General features: G+C 46.2%; 1 protein-coding gene across 2 annotated transcripts in view; it reads right to left on the bottom strand.

Annotated features, from left to right (window-relative positions):
* LOC126256239 (uncharacterized) overlaps positions 1 to 18,179 on the bottom strand; it is a 186,145-nt gene that overhangs the window by 136,051 nt on the left and 31,915 nt on the right. The gene's annotated exons all lie outside the window — the stretch shown is intronic.

The following is an 18,179-nucleotide window of genomic DNA, read 5'->3' as shown; positions in this document are numbered from 1 at the left end:
GCTCGGCTTAGTCTGCACCCTGGTCAGTAGCCAATGCTACTGAGACATATTGCCCCCCCCCCCCCTCCCTCAGAGGGAGGGGGAAGAAAAACCCTATGACTAGTGGATATATCACCGCTTAATCATTCTTATTCTGAAACCTTTTACCTGAACTTGTTCCCGATTATATCCAATTCCTTATTCTTTAACATCAGCACCCTTCCGGTTCGCCATGGGTGGGCCACTCGGCATAAATGGCCCTTACATCGTGCTAGCCTGGCGTTGTGATCACGGACAGCTGCCCATGATTATACCCAGAAAAACTCTGCATTAACGCAACATGATTTTTCCGTTGGTCAAATCCCTTTACCTCCTAAGCCACAACATCCATTACTAAAGCTTCCAATTCAGCAAATCACTTACAAAACCACTAAATACTGCAAATTCCACCTATGCATCAAGTGTAGGCATTGATTATTGCAACCCCACATTTTTGCACAAATGCCAATCAAGATGACGAGTAAGCCTCTTTCCAGCACGACCCCCTCATTTCCTCGCTACCCCGTTGCTACTGATACACCTGCAGTTCTTTGGAATCTTTCCTGACCATTTATTCTTTTTCTGTCAATGCCTTCCGTTTTTCGTAAGTGATAGTTCCTTGACTGGTTAACTCAATGCACAAAGCTATGAAAGAAAATTGATCTGCTCTACCACTGTAAGTTGATAAGAGAGGATAGATGACTTCCAGCTGTTATACCCCAGAGGGCAGCAAAGTTTTGTTGATATGGGGATATGTAATATGTTGTTTTATTGAGGTTATTTGTGAACAGGCAAGAGTTCCTGTGTGTGTTGTGGTAAGTGATGTTAAATAGTCTGTTTTATGCTGCCACTCCAGAGGTCAGAGCAGAACCGTTAGCCATGATTCATTTTACCATGCAGCAAGTTTCCAATTGATACAAAGTTTTGGAGTCATTTAAATTCTATGTTATGTTACCACTGAACGCTTTCTATAAGCAGAGCATGGTGCAAACACATGTACTTGCACAGCTGTTGCCTTGCGATAAACCAGTCATGCCCCGAACGCTACTACTTCTCTCCCTATTCTTTGTCTTGTCTGCCGTAATTAAGTCTAATTTTCATACGATTTATGTCATAGTTGCGTGACATAGTGCACACGAGTCTGTTAACCTTCTTCACCTGCCACTACAGCCTCAGGTAATTACTTACTACTTTTTCATCCTCTGTAATACTTCCCCCCTTTCATAACAACTACCAGCTGGAGCTAACGAGATTAGTTCGTTGCTATAGGCAATAGTATTTTCCACACTGTACCCCACCCAGTAACAGCCACTACCGTATGTTATGAATACTTTCGAGCAACCCAGTTCTACCATGTGCTACTCAACAGTAGCGGTTTACTATTTAATAGCTCCCACTGTGATGTCACTACCCCCACCGAGGAAGTATTTGCACACACTTTTCTTACACCCGTAATGTACAACTTCCCCCTCTCTTGTGGTATTTACCAGAGCAACCGATGGTACTACCGTCACTTGACAATTGGCCATCTCTCCCCAATCACTCACATTCCCAGCTGGTCCAGTCTTTAATTGACTTGGTAAACAAAGAGTTAGGGCAGATTATGCTAGACCGTGCCACCGCGCACATCATCAAGTGGCACCACCACCAGTATCTCAGTCATATAGTTATTCCTAGTTCTGTATTTACCCTTTAATAATTATCCTAATTGGTTTATCACTATGGGTAGCGTTTAGAAAAGGACTTTTTGCACAACTTCGGTCACCTCCTCCTGCTGTCCCTGAACAGCAGCCTCATGGGGAATACCATGCTTAAGTTGTCAAATGGGAGCAAGAGTGTTCCTTGCTGCCCCCATACTATAGTAGTCCGGTAGGAAATAGTAGTGAGTAGAAAGCAATAGTAAATAAGTAAAGTACACCCAAAAGCAAAGGCATGGCCCTTTTTTAAGTGTAAGAAACAAAGTATGCGTGTGAAGTGATTCGAAAGTGTCAACCCTCTTCCCCCTCCCTTTTGATCTGTGCATCGCCCCTTCCGGAACCCACACTTATACGCTCTGGTGGAAGACGTAGTACACCACAGCGCGCCACTGCTAGCACCAACAGCTGATCGCCGCACCTTGCACCACCACTCCCCGCATCTCACAACACAGCCGCATCATCTCCCGTCGACCAAATTCTGTCACGCAAGTCTTCATCACCCAACGCAATCGTTGTCATACATTCTTAAACAGGTGCAAATTTAAAAACGAAATCAAAGAGTATTGTCAAAATTATGTAAGGCTGTCCTTCGCAGGAGCCCATAGTAACTGTCAATTTACCACCCCTCCACGCTTCACCCCTGCGGAGGGGAGAAGGGTGTACAGTGGAGGCTGATACTGAATGGATTTAATAGTATAAAATTTGGTTTTTTATTTTTCACTTGATGATCGCCAGTGCCTTCTGCCTGGCAGCTAGTTGCAGCGTCTCAGTCATGCTGCCCACAACCGGACATAACCACTTTGAAACTCACGTGTTAAACCATCAGCAGCTAAATTCACATGTTGATGACGAGGTAATGCTAACAAACTGTGCGTCTTCAAGTTGGTCGATCAATAGGGAGGTCTGGAGGTGTTCAAGTGGGGGTGGGACCGTGGTGGGGCCGTCCAGTCTCTTATGCTGGCAGCTTCCAACCCGACCAGACGTTCTCCTCTCCTACTCTCTTGGGTGGCAGCCCATTCAGTTTCAGCGGCTTCTCTAGGCTTTCCTATCCTTTTTATGGCATTAAACATTCATGCAGTTAAAAATATGTTTAATTTTTCACCTCAACAAGTGCCTACTGCTTTTCCCTCCCGGCCAATCCTGACGCATTAACAGCAGCTACACTAATCTAAAGGAACACATCATATCCAGGGACAGGAGCATGTCATTACACTACTCAGATGGTAATAGCTCTGGCTGACTATTCAACCACTGCTCTCATTTCATTTCAAGCCACCATGTGTCCGGCATCACTCATGCCACCTGCTGCTAACAACCCTCCACCTAGCACACAGGCCCCTGATCTCAGATTCTGACGTGAATGAGCTCCGAGATGGCAGCATTTACCACCACTGTCAGCCCCCTACACCTTACGCACCTGCTGCCAGTCACTGAATGCCCCCATATACACAATGCAGGCCCAGTCGAAACCATCCATCCCAGCCAGTGCATTTCTAAGTGCCTCCCTGACAACCACAACCACCGTGAACTGGGCACAGCTTGGTGGTACCACAAGAGGTTCGACGTGAATGTGACCAACTGCAGCCCTCCATGCTCCTGGTCCCCAAACTCCAGTAGCCATCGGCAGTAGGGGTGCCCAGTTGCTGTACCACTTCACTGTACCTATTCACACGGCATTTGACTGAAGCTAGTCCCCATGTCCGTAACCTCATCGACACCAGCTCCAACATATCCATATTCGCCTGCAAAGTACTAGAAAATCTCAGCCCCCTCCTCTTCTCTCCTCATCACTGCTGCCAAGAACTCAGCCATCCCTCAGGGTGAGTACCCGGTTGCTCGATCCAGGCTTCCAGTGCGAACTCCCATAGATCTTCACGATTGTGGATGCTACCGACCCCATTCTGCGTGCCGGTCTCCTAGGTCCTACTGGCCAATGTAGCAAAGTGCCATTTAGCTGACGGCACCTACAGAAGGCCTGTCTGCTGCAGCTCCTGCCCCACCACGTGCTTCACTGTGAAACAGCTGGCAGTTTCAGGCCCATATGCTTGGCTCCTTGCAAAATTTCCACTCCTCATCTAGCCAATGAGCGCCCTCGGAATGTTCAGCACAACACTTTGCGTTATGCCACCACTACCCCTGGCCCCACGATGTTCTGCTGTGCCTGCCCCCATTTCCCCTTACAAGCACAAAATGGCACGAAAGGAGTGTGAAGAGCTGCTCACCACCAGTGTACTTCAACCTTACAAAACCCCTGGGCTTCAGCTCTCCACCTCACCCCCAAGATGGACGATTCCTGATGCCCTTGTAGCGATTACTGTAAACTCCAAGCCCACCCTATCCCTGACCTCTAACCAGTCTCACTCTTTTGGTACCTACGATGACGCCATCTCAGGAGCTATTATCTGCAGTAAGATAGATTGTGCTAAAGACTATACACAGATCCAGGTCACTTTGTCGGACACTGAGAAAACAGCTATAATCACACTTTTCAACCTGTTTGAGAGTGCTTTCATGACATTCGGGCTTCACAATGCCGCACAAACATGGCAGTGATTTTCGGACATCATATTCCGAGGAGTACCAGAGTGTTTTGCTTACGTAGATGATATACTCGTCTACTCCTGACACCCTAATGAACATCAAAAACACCAACATGAAATTTTTTCCTGACTACAGAAATCTGGAGTGATCCTCAAAATGCCAAACTGCGTTTTCGGAGTGAGGGAGGTCGAATTTCTCGAACACTTAGTCTCTGTCGCCAGCTCTTGCCCCCTCCCCGAGAAAGTACAGGCAGTAACAGACTTTCCATGCCCTACTACCTTCAAAGACCTCCGTCATTTCGTCGGCATGGTCAACTTTTTCCACTGCCAGCACCCAACAGCCTCTTAATACAGCACTCCATGGCAGTAAAAACAAAGGCAACACGTTGGTCCCTTGAACCCAGGCCATGATCAAGAGCTTTGAAAAAACAAATGGGACCTCACCAATGTGGCCCATTTGGCCCACCCAACCCTAATACCTCCCTTGAAATAGTGATGGACGTGATCCGGACGGCTGTTAAGGCTCTCCTACAACAATACGTAGACAACGTCTGGCAACCACTCACCTTCTTTTCGTTCAGGCTCTCTGATACACATCACCATTGGGTGCATATGACAGTGAGCTGCTCACAGTCCACGAAGCCATCCACTATTTCGAATCTCCAATCAAGGAATGCGTCTTTACGATCTTCACACATCACCTTCCCCTCACCTCTGGCTTTGGCAGGAAAGACATTGACCAAATCTCACCTCAGCAATTTAGGCTACAGTAGTATATTCCACAATTCACTACCAACGTCTGGCATGTTGCCGGCATTGATAACATTGTGTGACTTTGCCTTAGCCACTCTTGCACCATCATTCCATCCTTAAGACTACACGTGGGGGACCTGGACCTAGCCCACGCCCTTCAGAATGGACTCTGGCCTCAACCTCCAGCTAAGATCCCTTCCCAGCTTTGACCATAAGATCTGGTGTGATATTCTCATGGATCATTCACTACCTGACGGTCCCAACGATCACACCCCCCACCCCCCCTCCCACCTCCCTCCCCCAGTCTTCTGGCAGGTCTGCATCCAGGGCCTCACACATTCAGCCATCCACGCCTCCACTACCCTCATGAACAACACTCCGTCTGGCCTGGCATCCAACGTGACTGCAGCAACTGGGCCCAGTCCTGTGTTATGTGGCAGAGCTTCAAGGTCAGACAGCATGTTCAATCCCCTGTGGCTGGCTTCCACACAGTACCGGTTCATGCAAGTTCACTTATACTGTGTCGGCCCCCTACCCTTCTCCAATGCATATCAATATCTGTTAACAATTACTGACAAATTTACTTGCTGGGCAGAGGCCACCCTTATCCCCGAAATTTCAGCCAAAGCTGTGGCTGCAGCCTTTGTTTGGACCTGGATGTCCCATTTCAGTTGCCTACTCGACATCACTACAGATCATGAGCACCAGTTCACCTCATTCCTCTTCCAATTTCTGACAACCATCTGCGGCTCCTATTTCCACCATACAACCAGCTACCATCCTGCAGCTAACGGCAATGTGGAGGGATTCCATCGCATACTTAAAGTCGCACTCACGTGTTATTCTTCTGAATGGTCTGTTGTTCTTTCCCTCGTACTCCTAGACCTTTGCATAACACTCAAAACTGACGTGGGGACTTCTGCTGCCGAGCTGGTATACTGACAGCTGCTCGCCATTTCTGATGATTTTTTGGAAGCAACCACTCTCTCTCCTGACAACACTGTCCCAGGTTTAGTGCAGCAGCTCCAGAGTTTCATGGTCCAGTTGCAACCAAAGCCTCTGCAGCATCATGGTGAGCACTGTACATTCATCCACCGTGACCTCACAGGATGCATACACATCATGTTTGGGTGGATGTACACCAGCCGCCTCAGTATTCGGGCCCACACTTGTGATGCGTGGACAAGACAATGATGATGGTGATATTTGGTTTGTGGGGCACTCAACTGCATAGGTTATCAGCGCCTATACAAATCTTTTCACTGTCCAGTCTCAACACCTTCCCGAATGACTATGAACTGATTACGACAACACAAACGCCCAATCTCCAGGTGGAGAAAATCCCTGACCTGGCCAGGAATCGAACCTTGGGTCCTGTGAGCACCATGGAGGTGAAATTGCAGTCGCAACACCATCAACACTTCGCCCAAAATGACGCAGGCCAACACCGTGCCCTCCGCTGTTCTTGATGTGCCATCAACCAACGCCGTGTCCGAGACATCACCAGTCAATGCCAACCCCGACGTTGTGTCCGACACATCACCAGCTGACGCCGTCTCTCGTCCAATACCAACTGACTGCATGACACCCCCAGTCAGCTTCAAACACCCCTCTGTGCAATTGCAGGTGAGAACTGTGTGGCGACTCCTTCCATTGCCTCCACCTGTAGCAGCAGATGACGGGCGGCATTGACTGAAAGCCAGTCCAACAACACCCTCACTGATAACTTCTGCTGGAGAGAGAGCTTAGACAGCCACACTTTCCATACGCCACGCATGCTGAACTGCCGCTCGACCAGAACTTTGTTCCACCCCGACGAGACAACACCTCCCAGCTGTGCTTTTGGCAGCTCGCCTGCACGTCATATGGCTCGCATCGTCATTTTGGCAGGGTACACATGAACAGTAGAATTCTTACCCACATTCAGTATCAGTGTACTGTCACAGTTTGTTTAACTAGTGGTGGAGTGCCACATTTCCAGGCTGCATCCTGTGGAGGTGCTTCCATTGACTATGGGTATACAAAGCCTGATGACAGACACCTGGTTCATTCTCATGATATCAGCAATTGGCATACTGCGTACAGTGTAGTGTAAATAGTGCAGTGTAGTGCATTGCACATCCCATCATTTGTCGTCATCTTTCTCAATTAGTACACCACTTAGGCATGTGTGTCCCTTAGGAGAATAGAAGAGTACTTAAATCGGTCCTTCCTGACTTTTGTAAATTCACCAGCTTCATAGGCAAAAGACGCAAGTGTTTCTATCACAACAAATTTAAAAATAAATGTATCATTAATGTTGGTGCTTGGCAACACATTTACTTACCTTATTTGAGAAACATTTAACCAATCCTTACAAACTGAACACTTCTTTTTATAAAAAGAGGGTATTTTCAAAGTTATTAAAGTAGTACTGCAGCATGGATGCATTAATTTTTTTACAGTAACATCACATGAAAACTTTGTTGATGCCATTTCACCCATAAGATTTGAAGAAACTTGTATCGCATTGCTTAAATTAAAGAAAACCATTGACTACCACGAAGTGATGAATGGAAACATGTTTCAGAAGCAATGTTTGAGATTTTGCTGTTAACAAATTTACATAGCACTTTGATACTTGTTATGGGTAACAATTCATATTATTCCACGGCACTTAACAAGGCAACTACAGTAGCAAACACATGAAGAAAACACGCTATTATTGATCGGGAGGGGGGGGGGGTAAACAAGGATTTCCATTTGAGCCAACTATAGAAATATTAGATTTAAATATTAGATTTCATGGCTAAGAATAAACTTATATGCCTCCAAAGTAATGTAAGTAAAACTACTAAGAAATTTGAGCGCACAGTTCTGAAACTTTCAGAATACTGTCTATAGGCCTAAACTGCAATTAAAATGTCTATAAAACAGCAGTCTACAGGGGCCACAATCTCATCATTGGATACAAAATGCTTTTCAGTCACAAACTTCTTTAAATGTGAGAACAGGTGACAGTCAAAGTGTGCCAAATCTGGTAAAAAGAGTGGATGTTTCAACAATTTGTATCTCAAATCCCCCAGTTTTCCCAATTACAAGCTTCTTTGTGGTCAGCTTGCTACATAAGACTTTTAAAGAATTCATCAGCACTTTTTATCCTTTGAAAAGTAATTAATGAGAGGAATCCTCACCACATCCCAGGAAACACTGACCCCACCCCAAATTCACTGGCCAGTATCCAGTGGTTTCATGGTTGTTTTGCTTCTGGTGTAAAATAGGGGACCTGTGAGTCGTTCACAGTAAGTAATTGGCACACAAAAGAAGAGTGCTTGTTTTCAAAATGTCCAGACATTGCTGATAAAATTTTAAATTGTTTTTCATTTGATTTTGTTTAGCACTCAACAACTGTGATACCCTCCTGGCTTTCTCATAATGAATTGGTTGGTTGGTTGGTTTGTGGGATTGAAGGGACCAGACTGCTAGGGCCATCGGTCCCTTGTTCCAAAACCTTCAAACACCCATAAAGAATAAAAACGAACAATGGAGATGACAAGAGACGACACAGGACAAGAAAGACTCAGACAGAGAGCAGACAAAAGGAATTAAAATCACAAAGAGTGTGACAGTGGTTGGCCGACCATAGAGACAAAAAAGGAAAAGCCAACCACCCAGAAACACACTAAAAAACCCAGTCTAAAATCGTAGGCCAAAGGCCAGACTCAACACAAAAGAACGACAAACACTCTGATTAAGTGATAAAAGACCCCTGCCCGAATAAAATGCAAAACTAAGCCTGCCATAGCAGTGTCATCCGTTAAAAGGGCAGGGAGCATATCAGGCAGCGCAAACGTCTGCCTGAGCACATTTAAAAGGGGACAGGCCAACAAAATATGGACCACTGTCAAGGCTGACCCGCAGCGACATAGAGGCGGGTCCTCATGGCGCAGTAAATGGCTGTGTGTCAAGCGGGTGTGGCCAATGCGGATCCGACAAAGGACAACTGAGTCCCTGCGAGTGGCTCGCATGGATGACCGCCACACATTCGTCATCTCCTTGATAGGACGGAATTAGTTTGGTGTGGTCAGGTTGCGCCATTCAGTGTCCCAAAGTTCGAAAATTTTGCGGCGTAAGACTGCTCGCAAATCAGTCTCCGGGAGGCCAATGTCCAGAGATGGTTTACTGGTGGCCAGTTTGGCCAGGCAGTCAACATGTTCATTGCTGGGTATCCCAACATGGCTTGGGGTCCACACAAAGACCACAGAGCGGCCACAACGGGCAAGAGTATGGAGGGACTCCTGGATAGCCATCACCAGACGAGAGCAAGGGAAACACTGGTCGATAGCTCGTAAACCACTCAGGGAGTCGCTACAGATAATGAAGGACTCACCTGAGCAGGAGCAGATATACTCTAGGGAACGAAAGATGGTGACCAGCTCAGCAGTGAAAACGCTGCAGCCAGCCTGCAATGGGTGTTGTTGGTAAAGATCCCCTAGAGTGAGAGCATAACCGACACGACCAGTAACCGTGGAACCATCAGTGTAAACAACGCCAGAGCCCTGATACGGGGCAAGGATGGAAAGAAAGCGGTGGCGGAAGGCCTCCGGAGGGACTGAGTCCTTCGGGCCCTGTGCCAATTCAAGCCGAAGGCAAGGATGGGGCACACACCATGGTGGTGTATGCAGAGGGGGCCGAAAAGGAGGTGGAAGAGGGAAAACCCCAACCCCGGAGAGAAGCTCTCTGACGCAGACCGTGATCGTACAACCCGACCGGGGCCAAATTTCTGGGAGATGGACAACTGACTGAGGGAACAGGAGACGATAATTAGGATGCTGGGCAAGCTACAAACATGTGTAGCATATGCGGCCTGTAAACATTGGTGCCGTAACCACAGTGGAGGGACACCTGCCTCCACAAGTATGCTGTTCACAGGGCTGGTCCGGAAAGCTCCAGTTGCAAGTGAGATCCCGCTGTGAAGGATGGGGTCAAGCACCTGCAACGCAGAAGGGGAGGCTGAACCATAAGCCAGGCTCCCATAATCCAGATGGGACTGTATTAACACCTGGTAGAGCCGTATGAGGGTAGATGGGTCGGTGCCCCAGCTGGTGTGGCTCAAGCATCACAGAGCATTAAGATGCCGCCGACACATCCGTTTAAGCTGCCGAATATGAGGGAGCCAAGTCAACCGGGCATCGAAAACCACATCCAAAAACCGATGTGTCTCCACCACAGCAAGAAGTTCGCCGGCAAGATAAAGCCATGGGTCAGGGTGAACTGTGCGTCACCGGCAGAAATGCATAACGCAGGTCTTGGCAGCCGAAAACTGGAAGCCATGCGCTACAGCCCAATACTGCACCTTGCGGATAGTGCCCTGCAGCTGACGTTCAGCAGCTGCAATGCGAAAGGAGCTATAGTAGAGGCAGAAGTCATCAGCATACAAGGAAGCTGAGACAGATGTTCCCACCGCCGCAGCGAGCCCATTAATTGCAATTAGAAAACAGGCAGACACTTAAGACAGATCCCTGCTGTACCCTATTCTCCCGAACTCGGGGGAACTATGGGAGGCCGCAACTTACGCGGGAGGTACGACGCGACAGAAAATTTCGTATTAAAATCGGCAGTGGACCCTGAAGACCCCAATCATGCAGCGTAGAGAGGATGTGATGTCGCCATGTCATATTGTATGCCTTCCGCATGTCAAAAGAGACAGCGACAAGGTGCTGATGGCGGGCAAAGGCTGTACAGATGGCTGACTCCAGGCTCACCAGATTGTCGGCAGCAGAGCGGCCTTTGCGGAACCCACCCTGAGATGGAGCCAGAAGGCCCCGAGACTCAAGTACCCAACTCAATCACCGGCTCACCACGCGTTCGAGCAACTTGCAAAGAACATTGGTGAGGCTAATGGGGCGGTAGCTATCCACCTCCAGTGGGTTTTTGCCAGGTTTCATAATGGGGATTATGATGCTTTTCCGCCACTGCGACGGGAACTCACCCTCGATCCAGATACGGTTGTAAAGGTCGAGGAGGCGTCGCTGGCAGTCCGCTGAGAGGTGTTTGAACATCTGACAGTGGATGCGATTGGGCTCGGGAGCTGTATCAGGGCAAGTGGCTAGGGCACTTTGGAATTCCCACTCACTGAATGGAACATTGTAGGATTCAGGATGGTGCGTAATTTACAGAAGCCGAACTCTGAGCAAAATGCTCTGCTAAGCGGTCAAAAATTGTGTCGGTGTCAGTACAAACTGCTCCATTCAGTAAGAGTGCAGGGACGCCGACAGGGGTCCGATAGCCATAGAGGCGCCTAATCTTGGCCCAAACCTGCGATGGAGAGATATGGAGGCCAATGGTGGAGACATACCATTCCCAGCACTCCTGCTTGTGTTGGTGAATGATGCAGCGGGCCCGCGCACGGAGCTGTTTAAAGATGATGAGGTTTTCTAAGGAGGGATGCCGCTTGTGACGCTGGAGCGCCCGCCTACGATCTTTAATCGCCTCAGCGATCGCGGGCGACCACCAAGGCACAGACAGACCTCCGCTGAGGGGACCCAGAAGAACGGGGAATGGCAGATTCTGCAGCAGTAACGATGCCGGTGGTGACCGAGTGAACTACCGCATCAAAGGCTTCATCGGAAAGAGACTCAATAGCGGCAATGGAGGAGAACAAGTCCCACTCAGCCTTATTCATAGCCCATCTGCAAGGGCGCCCAGAAGACTGACGCTGTGGCAGTGACAGAAAGATCGGAAAGTGGTCACTACCACACAAGTCGTCACGCACACTCCATTGGACAGACGGTAAGAGGCTAGGGCTGCAGATCGAAAGGTCGATGGCTGAGTACGTGCCATGCGCCACACTGAAATGTGTGAAGGCACCATCATTTAAAATGTAAAGGTTGAGCTGTGCCAATACATGCTTAACGGTACTGCCTCTGCCCGTTGCCACTGATCCACCCCACAGTGGGTTATGGGCGTTGAAGTCGCCCAGTAACAAAAAAGTTGCCCCAGGACATGCTGCGGGACATCACCATCCAGTGGAAGATACAGACTGCAGACAGTAACAACCTGAGGCGTCCACACCCGAACAGCGACAGCCTCTAAAGGTGTTTGTAGTGGGACAGACTCGCTGTGAAGAGACAAGGACATAGATGCAGATGCCACCAGATACCCTTTCATAAGCTGCCCGGTTCTTATAATGACCCCGATAGCCACGGAGGGTGGGGGTTCGCGTTGCTGGAAACCAAGTTTCTTGAAGAGTAATGCAGAAGAAAGGGTCAAGGCTGAGAAGTTGTCAGTGCTCAGCAAGATGGTGGAAGAAACCGCCGCAGTTCCACTGGAGGATGACATTGTCCATGGCCGAGAAAGGCGTGAAGGGACTGAGGAGATAAATTACATTGCTGGGTCACCTGCTGCCACTGATTGAGTACTGACAGGAGCGACATCCATGTCCTCAGCAGATGCGAGAATCTCCACCTCATCCTCAGATGCAGAGCTTGTAAGTAGCGGAAGAATAGGTGCCACCGCACGTTCTTTGGTCTTAGAGGTCTTCAAATTCGCTTTCTCACGCTGTTCCTTTGGTAGTCCATGCTTGGAGGGCTTCTTGGAGTCAGCTCCAGGACTGAAGACGATCGCGAAGCCTTATGACCAGTGACCTGTGGCTTCTTCAGCCACTGGTGGGTGTCTGCTGTGCCGCTGCTAGGAACCTGGGAATGGAGTGACCCAAGGGATCCCTTCCTAGCAAGAGAAGCTGAAGAAGGCTTATGCTTCTCCAGCTTAGAAGTGGGGACTGGTGTCCCCGGTGGTTGAGGGGGTGCTGCTCCCGAGGTAGGTGGTGTGAGAGCAACAGAGAGAGAAGTGGCCCCCACCATCAAGGGGGCAGGTGTGGACCTCTGGCTCTGAGAGCTGGCGGTATGTGGTGCAGCTATGGGAACTGTAGCAGGAGTGACAGTGGTGGCATAAGATGACGTCATGCGAACTGGATGAAGTCGTTCAAATTTCCGCTTAGCCTCAGTGTAGGTCAGTCAATCCAGGGTCTTGTATTCCATTATTTTCCATTCCTTCTGCAGAATCTTACAGTCCGGCGAGCAAGGAGGATGGTGCTCTCCGCAGCTGACACAGATGGGAGGCAGGGCACATGGAGTATCAGGATGGGATGGTCGACCACAATCACGACAGATGAGGCTGGAAGCACAGCGGGAAGACATATGGCCAAACTTCCAACACTTCAAGCACCGCATTGGGGGAGGGATATATGGCTTGACATCACAACGGTAGAACATCACCTTGACCTTCTCAGGTAATGTGTCACCCTCTAAGGCCAAGATGAAGGCATCGGTGGCAACTTGATGAACCCTTGGACCCCGGTGGACACGCCACACGAAATGGACACCTCGTCGCTCTAAGTTGGCATGAAGCTCGTCATCGTACTGTAAAAGAAGATCTCTGTGGAAAATAATGCCCTGGAGCATATTTAAGCTTTTATGGGGGGTGAGAGTAACAGAAACATCCCCCAGCTTCGTACAAGCGAACAAGGCTTGTGACTGGGCAGAGGATGCTGTTTTTATCAAGACTGACCCTGACCGCATTTAGGACAAGCTCTCCACCTCTGCGAACTTGTCCTCTAAATGCTCTACAAAGAACTGAGGCTTCACAGACACAAAGGATTCATCAGCTCTGGTACAGACGAGATACTGGGGTGAATACTTTTCACTGTCATTCATAGCCTTTTGTTCCTCCCATGGTGTGGCCAGGGAGGGGAACGATTTCGGGTCATACACGTTAGCTTTGAAGTGAGCCCTCGAACGCTTAGAGACTGCTGGTGGCTGGCCACCAGCAAGAGAAGATGTGCCACGCTTCATTGCGTGTCATCCACCCTATATGCCACCTACTCCGACCAAGGGCCCTCCCCACGGGCACCACCCAGCCACAGCAAGGGCCACCTGGCAGGATGGCCATTGCCGGGAGTCCTGATGCCCGAGGGAGATGGGCATCTGCTCCTTGGCATATGTGGGGAGTTAACGGCGCAGGCATCAGTAGAGCAATCCCTGTGTTGTCAGGGGGCTACAACCAACACGGACTGGCTACCGTGATGGATATTAGGTGCAATAAAGTCAATGGTCGTCGCCTCTGCAAAAAGCAACACTGCACAGTGCATAGTGGAAATTGCACTCAGGAATGCATCCTCGCCCAAGAGATGGAGAATGAGTGGGGCGGCAATGCAACGACTATAAAAGCTGGCTGGAGGTCTCAATGCACGATGGACAAAATGCACCATGTAAGGCGCTGTTCCCCAATTGGCTCGCTCTGCGGAAGAATTTGGAAAGATGGAGGTCAAACCCGAGAGGGGACCATCACATATAGGCCGAATGTTTGAAACTCCTTTTAGTCATCTCTTATGACTGGCAGGAATACTGCAGGCCTATTCTAACCCCTGGAACCCGCAGGGGGATCATAATGAATTCCTCATGTAATACCACACAATTTCTTGTAATATGCCTACCAGTATGGCATCAGTTGTACCATATTTCTTTAACTGCTGATCATACCACACCACACAGCATTCTCTTTCCTCATTCCCATTTGTGATTTGTAGTTTTAGAATATTCTTCAGGTGGATGGCATTCAACAGAAGTACAACACATTTGAATTGAGTCCTCTGTTTTGAAACTGCCAAAAAAATAAATCCTCGCCAAGTTTGGATACCTTTCAGTTAACAATAAATGACCCAAAAAGAAAGAACTTTTCAGCAACAGGTTATATCAGTTTAGCTACTTGAACTAAATACATACAACACAGATTTACAATGCCATATATATGTAAAAGAAAAAAAAACTATTTCATTTATCCTCTCTATTGTCAACTAAGATGACAGTAACAAATGAAGTGCATGGCCTTCCTTTCTTTTTGCAGTGTCACACCATTGTCAAATGCACGAGTATGGATTGTGCTGTGAATTAGCCATCAGCCAATTAAAAATGGAGAAGATTTACTTCTGTAGATATTGTTCACATCATCAACTGACATTAGTTTCAAAAATACTGTCTCTGAGGATTCATTAGGTTCCAACTGGACAACAATAATAATTCAGTAAAAGCAAGCAGTAAACTGAGTAAAGTAAATAATGCAGTGGAATGGTCTCTTCAAAGACACTGGAATATTCAAACTAGCTTCCCAATTCAATGGTATTTGTTGCTAATATTGAAAAAATAGTTTCAGTTGAACTCTAATTTACTCCAGTGTAATACAAGACAGACAAGTAAATGCTATGTAGTCTTTGACTCCTTACCCAGGTTCAGAATTTTGGCGCTATTATTTTCGATGAACTCCCCTCAGACACAAATTGAGAATCCTTATCAATTCAAAATAAAATTAAAAAAAAAACATTTTTTTAAAAGCCAAGCCTAAAAGTTATCTGATTATGTAGAGTCTAGAACTTTAATGATCTCTATGTGTGTGATATGTAGCAAATGTCCATGTAAATGAGCCTCTGTTCTTGTAAGAAAGATATAACTATTGTTCTTTATTAAATAGCAATGTGATCACATAATACATGAAGCTAGAAATGGAGCTTTGAGTGATAATGAACAACTTAAAGTAGTCTAACAGTAGTTAATGTAGCTGCTTCACTTTGTTAAGGGGAGTTGGAATGCCCTATCCCGACAATGTTAAATTTAGTGACCTAGCTTCCCTGTATTTCAGGAAACTCAGTAGCCATTGACATGAAACTTTTATAGGCCATTAAACTGTATGTCCAGAGTCTACTGAACTACAATAATTGCATTTCAGCCACTGCTTTCAGAAATACAATTTTTTAATTATACAGTTAAAATTTTGTGTACTTTTTTGTACATTATCCTAAATAATTTTAATTATGCATAACATTATGATCTTCTTTTAGTTAGTAGACTCAGGATATGCATGTTATTACTCCCTCAAAATCTGAATATTCTACTCGAAGTGGTTTCTGAGATTTAGGGAAATATGCAACAGTTTTTTCTTCTTTTCTTCTTTCTGGACTCCTTAATGGCCAACTATGCTGCATACTCTGCTTTATCAATGCGAACCTTGTCCATCTGTTCAAGTTCTCTGATGCAGTTTGCTCCAGGATTAATTCCCATATGCTGTAGCACTTTCACCCTACCAATGTTGCCATCATTAAAAGCAATAACAACATCACTGACCTCCCACTTTAGTGTTTTCATTCCAACAAAAACATTTTTTTGGTAAGCGAGTCCATATAAGATTATTGAACGACTCATTGGGATTTTGAGTCTGACCACTTCTTCAGTAATTCCGGATTTGTCAGGTCTCTGTAAATCGGTTTTAGAATATCCATGACTGCTGCTGGGATGGAATGTTTATGGCTGTATGAACTGTTTGAGTACTGGGCATTGTGGTAATTGCACCATGAATCAGGTCCAGGAGGGCGAAGGTGGTGTACTTGTTTTTCATCAGTTGACAGTCTGTGGAAGAAGGTAGCCCATACCACCTGCTTCATTTTCAACAAATCCCCAGTATTATATCTAATGGCCATCCCATAATACTGCTGTAGTTCATCGATCACTTTGTCTGTCAGCCTGCCTCTTACGGTTTTACCACCATAAAGTTTCTTGTCTCTCAAACTTTGTTTCAACTTCCTCAATCTGGTGCCCATCCCCTTCTAGACATGACCAACACATTCCAGTTTTGTGATAATCTTCTAACCAAAAGGCTGAGCAGCTACTACACTGTTATATGCTTTTGAGTCTCCATCACCTAAGAATTTTGTGTAAAAAACTCCCCTTTCGTTCACAGATCGACTAAAAATTTCAATAGCTGCAGAGGCCTCCCTACCACCCCTTGTTCCTTCATAATTTCTATCACAGATATGCCCTTCTTCATTCCCTGATTTACACTTATAACAATGTTTGGTTAAAATCTGGAAACCTATTACCTTTCTAGTTTCCACACTGGTCATCGTACAACAGAATTCTTAGAATTGTAGCCGGGCTTCTCCCAAGTGCCATCAAATGCTACTAGTATGTCAGTCATACCATCATTTATCTCAACAGCTTCGTTTGCAGCATCCTTCATTGACTCACATGAAACAGATTCCACAGCAGCTCCAATAAGTCCCGCATACTTGTCGATTTTACAATGTGGGTGTGGCATATTCATCTCGGCACACATTGTTTCTGCTGCAGTGTGTCCTTTGCCAAAAGCTCTCAATCCATAAAACCACCTAACATTTACTTCAAAATACTTATCTTTACACTTATCAGAAATCCAAAATGAATGAGTATATTTACAACTGGCACAATTAATGGTAAGTTTCCTGGCTAGTCCGTTTGATACCTCACCGTCTTCAAGTAAACTAACTCGTCCTCCACATATTTTACAACACACACATTCACCTAACATCCTTGTTAGGATGTGTAAATCTATCAGAATAAATCTATCAGAATATAACCTAACCTACTATTTACATCACTTCCGTTTTTTAAAAACTGTGTATCACAACATTTTATTTTAATCTTCAAAGCACTAATGGGTGTTTCTCTAGATACTGACGAGTTTGCCTGTATTTCATTGTCTGTAACTTTGCATGCCACATGTTGAACACAATGTTTCCCTTTATTCAAAAATCTATTACCATGAAACCCACATTTCTTAAACACACTTCGTTTTGGCATCATACTTTACTTTTTGAGAGATTTACTAATCTATTCGTCACTTTTCCTCGGAAAAACGTTAGCACTTCGACATACAACACGTGTTTATACTATGAAATGATACGATACTGTTTTTGACAGGGCTACTAATACAAACACGCAATTTAAACTTTATAACACAGCAAGGTATTACATCTTGAAGTAATGCACGTAAAAATTTTAACATTTTCAACCGGTGTAGATTATATTTTAAAAAAATAAGATAAAATACTTCCCATGCGAGTTTATTAAGTGAAATATGTATCATTTTATCCGGAAAAATTGCAGATTTTACAATGAGATAAAAACCTGAAAATGTGAAAAAAAAAAAAATTCACATTTTCGGATTTTTATCCCCCTTAATGCACAGCTTGACTGAGTCCACCAACCTAGAGGTTCCCCATGATCGTATTTATGGAATACAATGAATGAATGAAATCTACAAATGAATGTAGATGGTCAACAATAAAGACTGTATTCACACAAAAGTCAATTGTATTTCTGCTACA

Source organism: Schistocerca nitens, chromosome 1, assembly GCF_023898315.1.
Source record: "Schistocerca nitens isolate TAMUIC-IGC-003100 chromosome 1, iqSchNite1.1, whole genome shotgun sequence".
Lineage (NCBI taxonomy): Eukaryota > Metazoa > Arthropoda > Insecta > Orthoptera > Acrididae > Schistocerca > Schistocerca nitens.
This window is presented reverse-complemented; position numbering and strand designations above follow the sequence as displayed.